Genomic DNA, 14,056 nt, shown 5'->3' with positions numbered 1-14,056 from the left:
AAGGATCTCATCCGCCGAAGACGGGTTGCATGATGCCTTTATGAGTCTACTGACGGGCTTTGAGGTACGTAAAATGATGTACATTTGTGATGGTACCGCACATTTTTAGGTGTGCCCTGTGTAGATAGTAGCCCCTAAGACTCTGGTTGTTGCCGAGAATGGCGGCAAATAGAGGATCGTAGTCCCAGGCAATAACCATACCGCTTTAATGTGCAGGTAGTGGGAGCTCCGGTGGCTAGCTAGACTCATGAGTTTGCCGAACTAAAGCGGCAACTAGATGCGGCAGACGCCGACATCGAGCTTGTTAACAAGCGGCTTGACGAGTCACAGGGTAAGTAATGTTTTTCTGGTGAATGTCACATAATAAGAGCAGCATGATGCCAGTATCTTTAATATGTTGTGACTGCAGACGGAGCTGCCACCGTGGAGACCCTTCGGGCGGAACTTGCCTGAGCCAAGGAACAAGCAAGAATTAGTAATGCGGCTGCTTTGAAGGCAGCCGAAGAGTTAAGAGCCGAGAAGGCCGCGCATTGCAAAAGCAAAGAGAAGATGGCCAAGATGGCCGTAGAATTAAAAGACACTGCCGACCATTGCCAGTTCCTTGAAAAAGAGAACCGATTGAAGGCAGCGGACCTTGAAAAGGCCACGATGGTGACCAAAGACACTCGCTCTACTATGAGGGCGAAGAAGGAGCTGCGTGAAGCCGGGGATATTGCGGCTGGGAAGCCCTTTCTGCTGCAGAGGAAGTTCGGGGATCCACGGTATGCCCCTCTGGATCGGCTGTGGAGTTCGACAGACGGATATATGGAATTGGCGGTGAGCGCTGCCGATGCGGCCAAATACTTCCAAGGTCAAACAGATCGTGAAGTGGACAAGCTGTTCTGGTCGCAATTCAACGTTCCAGAGTGTCTGCTTCCATTGTCTGATCAGCTAGCCGAATGGGCCGAACTAAATAGGTTTTCCGGACTTGCCATGAGGTCTGTCATGGATCAGCTGTGGCCGGAAAAGCCGAAGCCGAATAGCTATTTCAGCTTAGTGCAACAGTTCCTTGGTGTGGTGCCGCGCATCAATGTGATGAAGAGGTCGGCGTGCATAGAAGGCTCGCGGATGTCCCTTGCCCGTGTTAAAGCATACTGGGCGGAGATGGATGCTACCACTGTTGCGGCGCAGGGTTCGGCCATAGGCCGAGTGGCTGCCGAGCACTATTTTGAAGAGGTTCTCGAGGGTGCTCGTTTGATAGAGGCCCAATGCTCGAAGAATATTATGTTTGAGTGACATGTATTCCCATTGTAAACATAATGTTTTGATGAAATTTATTAAGGCTGTGTTTATACTTTTGCCTGAAAGTAATATGATGCCTCTTGTGCGGCCCTTTCTGTATACATGTGTATAACCTGAAAGATTGCAGTCGTCGGCTTCAGCCCCCACGCATATAATGCGGAGGTGTTCGCAGAAGGCACGTGTTCACACTTAACCCAACGTCTTGGCCCTATTAAGGAGGTGGTAGCGCATCGAACGAGGCAACCGGACTATAATGCTTTAACACTTTCACTTAGTCATAGGAGTTTGATGGTGGGGCTACTATATAGCCCCTGTTGGCTCCGCACTCTCCCAAATTCGGGGTGCGTACATGTCTGGCCGGGAAACAGCCCTTCGTTAAGGCGGAGGAATTCTAACACTCCGATAGGTCATCGAGTGGTTGACCAGTCTCACGCTATATCATGACAGTCAGTTTTCGGCTTTCTCTACTGAGGTGCTCATCCGGATGACCCAGGGCACAATCGTAGTACTTCTCCTAGTGCTACCTTAGCCGATAGAGCGGAACATAAGGTACCAAAACATAGGAGTCGGGCAAACCCAACATTTGACCAAAGACATGATTCGGAGCTGATGCATATAAGGCCAAACTCGCGAGGCCGAACACTCCCTAAGGTATTCGGTCTTTATGGTATAAAGCGGGCCTAAATAGTGCCCTTTGTAAGAAGCCCCTGGTGTCCAGGTACGTGCATTATTCTGACGTGGCCACATGCCAAGATGCTAGCATCCTTCTAAATTGTACTGAGAATCCGAGGGGTGTGTATCAACAAGAGACAGTAAAAAAGGTTGCCGCAGGGTCTTAATCTAAAAAGAATCCTTGGGACGGGTCCCTGCTGCATGTCTGCGCCTGTGTCTCCGTTGTGCCGTATCCTGGTCGGGTGTAGCACGATGGTCATCTGTAAAAGAGAGAAACTTAGGTGAAAAGTTGTCGTGCAAAAAAGGTAGGTTTGAGGAAACCATGTATAATTCAAGATGAGTAAAAATTGCCACTTGTCTGCGCGCGCGTTAAGCCCCTTGTATTTGTAATAGGTGTGTGGCTTATCAAATCTGTGTGAGTTACATATAGCTATGCCGGACTCGTCTAACCGTGTCTGTGGTCTTGACGACCTATCAAATGCTTTAGCTAGTGAGGCCCTTTTTAGTGTGCGGCTGCCAAGGCAGTCGCACTCTCTTCGGCGCGCAGGGATCGCTTAATATTTCCATTCACTGTAATGATGCCACGTGGACCGGACATCTTAAGCGTAAGGGAAGCGTAATGCGGTATTGCATTAAAGCGAGCGAAAGCTTCGTGTCCAAGTAGCGCTTGAAAGCCACTTTGGAACGGAGCAATGTGGAATGTTAAATTTTCGCTACGGAAGTTATTGGGGAAGCCGAATATAACCTCTAGTAGCAGGGAGCCCGTGCCATGAGCCCCTGGGCCTGGCGTTACTCCTTTAAGGGTAGTGTTGCTGTGGCAAATTTTCGCTGGGTCTATCCCCATTTTGCATTGTATCCTGGTATATCAGGTTTAAACTGTTGCCGCCGTCCATCAGGACTCTTGTAAAGTGGTATCCGTCAATTATTGGGTCTAATACCAGGGTAGCCCATCCTGCACGCCGGATACTTGCTGAGTAATCCCGATGGTCAAAAGTGATCGATTGAAACGACCAGTGGCAGGACTCCGCGGTGATAGGCCCTTGGGCATATTTATCTGGGAGTGCCGCTTTGTTTTTCCTCTTTATCACATGTAACACGTTTACTGTTTTGACTTCTGGTGGAAATTTCTTTTGTTCCCCAGTGTCTTGCTTGAGAGCTCATCCTCGTCTTCGCTTGGTGTATCCACCCCCTTGCGTACGGCGTTGAGCTTGCCAGACTGCTTGAAGACCCAACATTCTCTGTGGGTATGATTAGCAGGTTTATCGGGGGTGCTATGGATCTGACATACTTGGTCCAGAATTTTTTTTAGGATGGATAGTTCGTCTCTGGCGCCTTTAGAGGGCGGCTTTTGCTGACTTGGCCGAGAGCTTTTGAATCCGGCGTTTACTGTCATGCTCTTCGTGTTGTCTTCTTTATTCCGGCGTTTGTTATTGTTGTTGCGTCGTGATTTCCCATTTCCATCTCTAACTTCGGATGTACTTGGGTCGCTGGTGCTGCATCTGGCTAGCCAGCTATCCTCACCCGCGCAAAAGCGGGTCATGAGGCTTGTTAATGCTGCCATGGTTCTCGGCTTTTCTTGGCCGAGGTGTCTGGCAAGCCATTCATCACGGACGCTATGCTTAAAAGCTGCCAAGGCTTCGGCATCCGGACAGTCGACTATTTGGTTCTTTTTAGTAAGAAACATGTTCCAAAGCTTTCGGGCTGACTCTCCGGGTTGTTGAGTTATATGACTCAAATCGTCTGCGTCTGGAGGTCGGACATAAGTCCCTTGAAAATTTGCCCGAAAAGCGTCTTCGAGCTCTTCCCAGCTTCCAATGGAGCTTTCGGGGAGGCTTTTAAGCCAGTGCCGAGCTGGCCCTTTGAGTTTGAGGGGTAAATACTTAATGGCGTGGAGATCATCTCCTCGAGCCATATGGATATGGAGGATATAGTCCTCAATCCAGACCCCATGGTCTCTTGTTCCGTCGTATGCCTCTATGTTTACGGGTTTGAATCCCTCTGGAAATTCATGGTCCAGTACCTCGTCGGTGAAACATAGGGGGTGTGCGGCACCCCTGTATCTGGGTGTACCGTAGTGTTCGGATGTTTGTTGTGTTGCATCGTGTGCTGGAGCGCGCATGCGTGGTCCATAGATGGATCTGGTTGCGCCGTCCTTTTGATGCGAGCCCTCACGTGGATCGCGTATTAGCTTATGTGCGACATTGCTTGCCGCTCTATGTTGGCCGTGAGGTCATCTATCCGGCCAGGTGGCCGTTTTAATTTTTGGTTGCGGGGGATCTAAGGCCTCCTCATCGAATTCAGGTAGCAACTTCCGCTTCGGGTAGCCCTTGGTGGGGCGATTACCGCCATACTTCGCTGCTGTGTTGAGTACTTTGCTCCATCTGATTTGGAGTGTGTCTTGCGCAGCCTTGAGCCTTTGCTTCTGCTTTCTTAGACTCCTCGTGGTGGCAACAAGCCTTTGATGGGCATTCTGTTGCTCCGGGTGTCTGTCCGGTGTTATGTCATCTGGACTATTATCTTTGACAGAATCGGGTTGTTCGGTTTGATTCTCCGTGTTGCAGTGGTCCGGCAATGGTTCACCCTGCTCTAACGCTGGATCTGTATGATCGTTGTTTCTACCGAGGCGGGGTTTGGGGCGGCGCTTACGCCGCTGCTTTGACTGCTTCTCGAGGGGACAACCCTTTGTTGTGTCCTTCCGTTCCTCGTCGTCGTTTTCTTTTGGTGTGTTCACCATGTATACGTCATGTGGTGAAGTGGGTGTCCAGTGCCCTGTGGGCAGTGGTTCCTCTTCGTCTCCCGCATCGTCGTCCATACCGTCGATGTCTTCGGAGTCGAAGTCGAGCATGTCGGTTAAGTCATCGACAGTGGCTACTAAGTGGGTGGTGGGTGGGCCGCGAATTTCTTCATCGTCCGTATCCCAGTCCTGCCGGACATAGTTCGGCCAGGATCCTTCTGACAAGGAGAGAGACCTTAATGAGTTCAGTATGTCGCCAAAGGACGAGTGCTGAAAAATATCCGCGGAGGTAAACTCCATGATCGGCTAAACCCTAGAAGCTAGCCTATGGTATGATTGTATGTTGTAGTTGTTGTGTCCTACGAACTAAAACCCTCCGGTTTATATAGACACTGGAGAGGGTTAGGGTACACAAGGTCGGTTACAAAGGAGGAGATATCCATATCCGTATTGCCTAGCTTGCCTTCCACGCCAAGTAGAGTCCCATCCGGACACGAGACGAAGTCTTCAATCTTGTATCTTCACAGTCTAACAGTCCGGCCAATGGAGATAGTCCGGCTGTCCGGAGACCCCCTAATCCAGGACTCCCTAGGCTCTCTTCTATGACAACACTGGAGCTATTGCCCTGGCCAAGGAGCCCAGGTTTCACAAGAAGGCCAGGCATATCAAGCGTCGCTTCAACTCCATTCGTGAAAATGTTCAAGATGGAGACATAGATATTTGTAAAGTGCATACGGACCTGAATGTCGCAGATCCGTTGACTAAACCTCTTCCACGAGCAAAACATGATCAATACCAGTACTCTATGGGTGTTTGATTCATCACAATGTAACTAGATTATTGACTCTAGTGCAAGTGGGAGACTGTTAGAAATATGCCCTAGAGGCAATAATAAAATGGTTATTATTATATTTCCTTGTTCATGATAATTGTCTATTGTTCATGCTATAATTGTGTTATCCGGAAATCGTAATACATGTGTGAATACATAGACCACAACATGTCCCTAGTGAGCCTCTAGTTGACTAGCTCGTTGATCAATAGATGGTTACGGTTTCCTGACCATGGACATTGGATGTCGTTGATAACGGGATCACATCATTGGGAGAATGATGTGATGGACAAGACCCAATCCTAAGCATAGCACAAGATCGTGTAGTTCATCTGCTAAAGCTTTTCTAATGTCAAGTATCATTTCCTTAGACCATGAGATTGTGCAACTCCCAGATGCCATAGGAATGCTTTGGGTGTGCCAAGCGTCACAATGTAACTGGGTGGCTATAAAGGCACACTACAGGTATCTCCGAAAGTGTCTGTTGAGTTGGCACGAATCGAGACTGGGATTTGTCACTCCGTGTGACAGAGAGGTATCTCTGGGCCCACTCGGTAAGACATCATCAAAATGAGCTCAACGTGATCAAGGAGTTGATCACGGGATGATGTGTTACGGAACGAGTAAAGAGACTTGTCGGTAACAAGATTGAACAAGGTATAGGGATACCGACGATCGAATCTCGGGCAAGTATCATACCGATAGACAAAGGGAATTGTATACAGGATTGATCGAATCCCCGACATCGTGGTTCATCCAATGAGATCATCGTGGAACATGTGGGAGCCAACATGGGTATCCAGATCCCGCTGTTGGTTATTGGCCACAGAGATGTCTCGGTCATGTCTACATGATTCCTGAACCCGTAGGGTCTACACACTTAAGGTTCGGTGACGCTAGAGTTGTTATGGGAAATAGTATGCAGTTACCGAATGTTGTTCAGAGTCCTGGATGAGATCCCGGACGTCACGAGGAGTTCCGGAGGTGAAGATTTATATATGGGAAGTCATCATACGGTCACCAGAAGTGTTTGGGGGTTTATCGGTATTATACCGGGACCACCGAAGGGGTTCCGGGGGTCCATCGGGAGGGTCCACCTGCCCCGGAGGGCCCTATGGGTTGTATGTCAAAGGGAACCAGCCCCTAAGTGGGCTGGGCGCCAACCCCCCTAGGGCCCATGCGCCTAGGGTTGGGGTGGAACCCTAAAGGGGGGCGCCCCCCTTGGCTTGGGGGCAAGCCCCCTCCCCTTGGCCGCCGCCCCCCCTCTAGATCTCATCTAGAGGGGCCGGCCCCCTTTCCCCTTCACCCTGTAAATAGAGGGGTGGAGGGAGGGCAGCAACACCACTTCCAAGGCGCAGCCCTCCCTCTCCCAACACCTCCTCCTCCTCCGTTGAGCTTGGCGAAGCCCTGCGAGAGAACTGCGAGCTCCACCACCACGCCGTCGTGCTGCCAGAGTTCTTCCCCAACTTCTAATTCCCCCTTGATGTATCAAGAAGGAGGAGACATCCCCGGGCTGTACGTGTGTTGAACGCGGAGGCGCCGTTGTTTGGCGATTAGATCGGAATCAACCGCGATCTGAATCGCTGCGAGTACGACTCCTTCATCTGCGTTCTTGTAACGCTTCCGTTTCGCGATCTTCAAGGGTATGAAGATACAGTCCCCTCTCTCTCGTTGCTAGTCTCTCCATAGATTGATCTTGTTGATGCATAGAATTTTTTTAATTTCTGCAACGATCCCCAACACTTTTCAGGTATTTCAGGATGTTCTTGACCGTTGTCCAGTGATCCACTCCTGGATTACTTTGGTACATCCCTGTTAAACTTATAGCAAGGCACACATCAGGTCTGGTACACAACATTGCATACATGATAGAACCTATGGCCGAGGCATAGGGAATGAGTTTCATTTTCTCTCTATCTTCTGAAGTGGTCGGGCATTGAGTCTGACTCAACTTCACACCTTGTAACACAGACAAGAACCCTTTCTTTGACTGATTCATTTTGAACTTCTTCAAAACTTTATCAAGGTATGTGCTTTGTGAAAATCCAATTAAGCGTCTTGATCTATCTCAATAGATCTTGATGCCCAATATGTAAGCAGCTTCACCGGGGTCTTTCATTGAAAAATTCTTATTCAAGTATCCTTTTATGCTATCCAGAAATTCTGTATTATTTCCAATCAACAATATGTCATCCACATGTAATATTAGAAATTCTAGAGAGCTTCCACTCACTTTCTTGTAAATATAGGCTTCTCCAAAAGTCTGTATAAAACCATATGCTTTGATCACACTATCAAAGCGTATATTCCAACTCCGAGAGGCTTGTTCCAGTCCATAAATGCATCGCTGGAGCTTGCACACTTTGTCAGCACCTTTAGGATCGACAAAACCTTCTGGTTGCATCATATACAACTCTTCATTAAGAAATCCATTAAGGAATATAGTTTTGACATCCATTTGCCAAATTTCATAATCATAAAATGCAGCAATTGCTAACATGATTCAGACAAACTTAAGCATCGCTGCGGGTGAGAAGGTCTCATCATAGTCAACTCCTTGAACTTGTCGAAAACCTTTCGCAACAAGTCAAGATTTGTAGACGGTAACATTACCGTCAATGTCGGTCTTCTTCTTGAAGATCCATTTATTCTCTATGGCTTGCCGATCATCGGGCAAGTCAACCAAAGTCCACACTTTGTTCTCATACATGGATCCCATCTTAGATTTCATGGCCTCAAGCCATTTTGCGGAATCTAAGCTCATCATCACTTCCTCATAGTTCGTAGGTTCCTCATGGTCTAGTAACATGACTTCTAGAACAGGATTACCATACCACTCTGGTGCGGAACATACTCTGGTTGACCTATGAGGTTCGGTACTAGTAACTTGATCTGAAGTTTCATGATCACCATCATTAACTTCCTCACTAATTGGTGTAGGTATCACTGGAACTGATTTCTGTGATGAACTACTTTCCAGTTCAAGAGAAGGTACAACTACCTCATCAAGTTCTGCTTTCCTCCCACTCACTTATTTCTAGATAAACTCCTTCTCTAGAAAGGATCCATTCTTAGCAATGAATATCTTGCCTTCGAATCTGTGATAGAAGGTGTACCCAACAGTTTCCTTTGGGTATCCTATGAAGACGCATTTCTCCGATTTGGGTTCGAGCTTATCAGGTTGAAGCTTTTTCCCATAAACATCGCGGCCCCAAACTTTAAAAAACGACATCTTAGGTTTCTTGCCAAACCACAGTTCATATGGTGTCGTCTCAACGGATTTAGATGGTGCCCTATTTAACGTGAATGCAACCGTCTCTAAAGCATAACCCCAAAACGATAGTGGTAAATCGGTAAGACATCATAGATCACACCATATCTAATAAAGTATGGTTACGACGTTCGGACACACCATTACGCTGTGGTGTTCTAGGTGGAGTGAGTTGCGAAACTATTCCACATTGTTTCAAATGAAGACCAAACTCGTAACTCAAATATTCACCTCCACGATCAGATCGTAGAAACTTTATTTTCTTATTACGATGATTTTCCACTTCACTCTGAAATTCTTTGAACTTTTCAAATGTTTTAGACTTATGTTTCATTAAGTAGATATACCCATAACTGCTCAAATCATCTGTGAAGGTCAGAAAATAACAATACCCGCTGCGAGCCTCAACACTCATCGGACCGCATACATCAGTATGTATTATTTCCAATAAGTCAGTGGCTCGCTCCATTGTTCCGGAGAATGGAGTTTTAGTCATCTTGCCCATGAGGCATGGTTCACAAGCATTAAGTGATTCCAAAAGCCCATATGCATGGAGTTTCTTCATGCTTTTACACCAATATGACCTAAACGGCAGTGCCACAAATAAGTTGCACTATCATTTTTAACTTTGCATCTTTTGGCTTCAATATTATGAATATGTGTATCACTATGATCGAGATTCAATTAAAATAGACCACTCATCAAGGGTGCATGACCAGAAAAGATATTACTCATATAATCAGAACAACCATTATTCTCTGATTTAAATGAATAACCGTCTCGCATCAAACAAGATCCAGATATAATGTTCATGCTCAACGCTGGCACCAAACAACAATTATTCAGATCTAGAACTAATCCCGAAGGTAGATGTAGAGGTAGCGTGCCGACGGCGATCACATCAACCTTGGAACCATTTCCGACACGCATCGTCACCTCGTCCTTAGCCAATCTTCGTTTAATCTATAGCCCCTATTTCGAAAACATGAGCAACAGAACTAGTATCAAATACTCAGGCGCTACTACGAGCATTAGTAAGGTACACATCAATAACATGTATATCAAATATACCTTTCACTTTTCCATCCTTCTTATCCACCAAATACTTGGGGCAGTTCTGCTTCCATTGACCAGTCCCTTTGCAGTAGAAGCACTCAGTTTCAGGCTTAGGTCCAGACTTTGGCTTCTTCCCGAGAGCAGCAAATTGCTTGCTGTTATTCTTGAAGTTCTCCTTCTTCCCTTTGCCCTTTTTCTTGCAACTTGTGGTCTTGTTAACCATCAACACTTGATGCATGCTCCTTCTTGATTTCTACCTCCGCAGCTTTAAGCATTGCGAAGAGCTCGGGTATCGTCTTGTTCATCCCTTGCATATTATAGTTCATCACGAAGCCTTTATAGCTTGGTGGCAGTGATTGAAGAACTCTGTCAATAACACTATCATCTGGAGGATTAACTCCCAGCTGAGTCAAGTGGTTATGGTATCCAGACATTCTGAGTATGTATTCACTGACAGAACAGTTCTCCTCCATCTTGCAGCTATAGAACTTGTTGGAGACTTCATATCTCTCAACTCGGGCATTTGCTTGAAATATTAACTTCAATTCTTGGAACATCTCATATGCCCCATGACGTTCAAAATGTGTTTGAAGTCCCGATTCTAAGCCGTAAAGCATGGCACGCTGAACTATCGAGTAGTCATCAGCTTTAGCTTGCCAGGCGTTCATAACGTCCGGAGTTGCTCCTGCAGCAGGCCTTGCACCTAGCGGTGCTTCCAGGACGTAATTCTTCTGTGCAGCAATGAGGATAATCCTCAAGTTACGGGCCTAGTCAGTGTAGTTGCTACAATCATCTCTCAACTTAGCTTTCTCTAGTAACGCATTAAAATTCAAGGGAACGGTAGCACGGGCCATTGATCTACAACAACATAGATATGCAAAAACTATCAGGACTAAGTTCATGATAAATTTAAGTTCAATTAATCATATTACTAAAGAACTCCCACTTAGATAGACATCCCTCTAGTCATCTAAATGATCACGTGATCCATATCAACTAAACCATGTCCGATCATCACGTGAGATGAAGTAGTTTTCAATGGTGAACATATCTATGTTGATCGTATCTACTATATGATTCACGTTTGACCTTTCGGTCTCAGTGTTCCGAGGCCATATATGTGTAGGCTCGTCAAGTTTAACCCGAGTATTCTGCACGTGCAAAACTGTCTTACACCCGTTGTATATGAACGTAGAGCTTATCACACCCGATCATCAAGTGGTGTCTCGGCACGACGGACTGTAGCAACGGTGCATACTCAGGGAGAACACTTACACCTTGAAATTTAGTAAGGGATCATCTTATAATGCTACCGCCGTACTAAGCAAAATAAGATGCATAAAAGATAAACATCACATGCAATCAAAATATGTGACATGATATGGCCATCATCATCTTGTGTCTTTGATCTCCATCTCCAAAGGACCGTCATGATCTCCATTGTCACCTGCTTGACACCTTGATCTCCATCGTAGCGTCGTTGTCATCTTGCCAACTATTGCTTCTACAACTATCGCTACCGCATAGTGATAAAGTAAAGCAATTACATGACGATTGCATTTCATACAATAAAGCGACAACCATAAGGCTCCTGCCAGTTGCCGATAACTTCTACAAAACATGATCATCTCATACAATAACTTATATCACATCATGTCTTGACCATATCACATCACAACATGCCCTGCAAAAACAAGTTAGACGTCCTCTACTTTGTTGTTGCAAGTTTTACATGGCTTCTACGGGCTTCTAGCAAGAACCGTTCTTACCTACGCATCAAAACCACATCGATTTTTTGTCAAGTGTGTTGTTTTAACCTTTAACAAGGACCGGTTGTAGTCAAATTTGATTCAACTAAAGTTGGAGAAACAGACACCCGCCAGCCACCTTTATGCAAAACAAGTTGCATGTCTGCCGGTGAAACCAGTCTCATGAACGTGGTCATGTAAGGTTGCTCTGGGCCACTTCATCCAACAATACCGCCAAATCAAAATAGACGTTGGTGGTAAGCAGTATGACTATTATCACCCATAACTCTTTGTGTTCTACTCGTGCATATCATCTATGCATAAACATGGCTCGGATGCCACTGTTGGGGAACATATCATGCAATTTCAAAAAAATTCCTACGCTCAAGCAAGATCTATCTAGGAGATGCATAGCAATGAGAGGGGAAGAGTGTGTCCACGTACCCTCGTAGACCGAAAGCGGAAGCATTAGGTTAACGCGGTTGATGTAGTCGAACGTTTTCGCGATCCAACCGATCAAGTACCGAACGTATGGCACCTCCGAGTTCAGCACACGTTCAGCTCGATGACGTCCCTTGAACTCTTGATCTAGCAGAGGGTCGAGGGAGAGTTTCGTCAGCACGACGACGTGATGGCAGTGATGGTGATGTGATCCACGCAGGGCTTCGCCTAAGCACTACGTGAAATATGACCGAAGGAGTAAACCGTGGAGAGAGACGTCGCACACGGCTTGAAACAATTGGTGTGTCTCCAAGGGGTGCCCTGCCCATGTATATAAAGAAGGAAGAGGAGGAGGCCGACCACTAGGGGCGCGCCAAGGGGGGAGTCCTACTAGGACTCCACTCCTAGTAGGATTCGCCCCCCTCCCTTTTTTCTTCTCATGGAGGGGAAAGAGGGAAGGGGGAGGGAAGAGGAGAAGGAAAGGGGGGCACGCCCCCTCCTCTAGTCCAATTTGGACTCCCTATGGGAGGGGGCACGACCACCCCTTGTGGGCTTCCTCCCCTCTCCCCTATGGCCCATGTAGGCCCAATACTTCCCCCGGGGGGGGGGGGGTACCCGAACCATTCTGAAACCATTCCGGTGTCCGAATACTATCGTCCATTATATTAATCTTTACCTCTCGACCATTTCGAGACTCCTCGTCATGTCTGTGATCTCATCCGGGACTCCGAACAAACTTCGGTCACCAAAACACATAACTCATAATACAAATCGTCATCGAATGTTAAGCGTGCGGACCCTACGGGTTCGAGAACTATGTAGACATGACCGAGACACATCTCCGATCAATAAGCAACAACGGAACCTGGATGCTCATATTGGTTCCTACATATTCTATGAAGATCTTTATCGGTCAAACCGCAATAACAATATACATTATTCCCTTCGTCATCGGTATGTTACTTGCCTGAGATTCGATCGTCGGTATCATCATACCTAGTTCAATCTTGTTACCGGCAAGTCTCTTTACTCATTCCGTAATGCATCATCCCGCAACTAACTCATTAGTCACATTGCTTGCAAGGCTTATAGGGATGTGCATTACCGAGAGGGCCTAGAGATACCTCTCCGATACTCTGAGTGACAAATCCTAATCTCGATCTATGCCAACCCAACAAACACCTTCGGAGACACCTGTAGAGCATCTTTACAATCACCTAGTTACATTGTGATGTTTGATAGCACACAAAGTGTTCCTCCGGTATTCGGGAGTTGCATAATCTCATAGTCAGATGAATATGTATAAGTCATGAAGAAAGCAATAGCAATAAAACTTAACGATTATCATGCTAAGCTAACGGATCCCATTCATCAAATGACAACACATGTCTATGGTTAGGAAAGTTAACCATCTTTGATTAACGAGCTAGTCAAGTAGATGCATAATAGGGACACTTTATTTTGTCTATGTATCCACACATGTATCAAGTTCCCGGTTAATACAATTCTAGCATGAATAATAAACATTTATCATAATATAAGAAAATATAAATAACAACTTTATTATTGCCTCTAGGGCATATTTCTTTCAGCCTCATCCTGAACCAGATGTCGTCGACGGCGATGCCAACTCCCAAGCCGACCCCAACGCCGCCGCCAAGCCCGAGCGATGATGCCTCCACGACGCCCAGCACTGAAGCCGCGCCGACGCCGACCAGCCCGCGCACGCCGACTCCTCCGACGCCAGAGGCCGACAACGTCGTTTGATGCATTGCCTACGCGTCCTTTCTTTTGCACGCCGAACTTTTTATTGATCTCCGGACTGTGGCATGGTGATCGCCAATCGCCTGGACTTTTCTAGCGCCGATCGCCGGACTTGTGGTGTTTTTTGGGTAGCGGGAATGGACCAAGTTTGAATTTACGACGTCTTGAGGGCGGCACCTGGGGGCGTGGCTGAGACCTAAATCGTCCCCAAGGCCTAAAAGTCGTCGGGCGAGCGTCCGAAATAGCGCCGGCCTATG

The sequence above is a fragment of the Triticum dicoccoides genome, chromosome 2A, assembly GCF_002162155.2.
Source record: "Triticum dicoccoides isolate Atlit2015 ecotype Zavitan chromosome 2A, WEW_v2.0, whole genome shotgun sequence".
In the NCBI taxonomy this organism is placed as follows: domain Eukaryota; kingdom Viridiplantae; phylum Streptophyta; class Magnoliopsida; order Poales; family Poaceae; genus Triticum; species Triticum dicoccoides.
The sequence above is the reverse complement of the archived record's forward strand: the minus strand, read 5'-3'. Positions refer to the sequence as shown.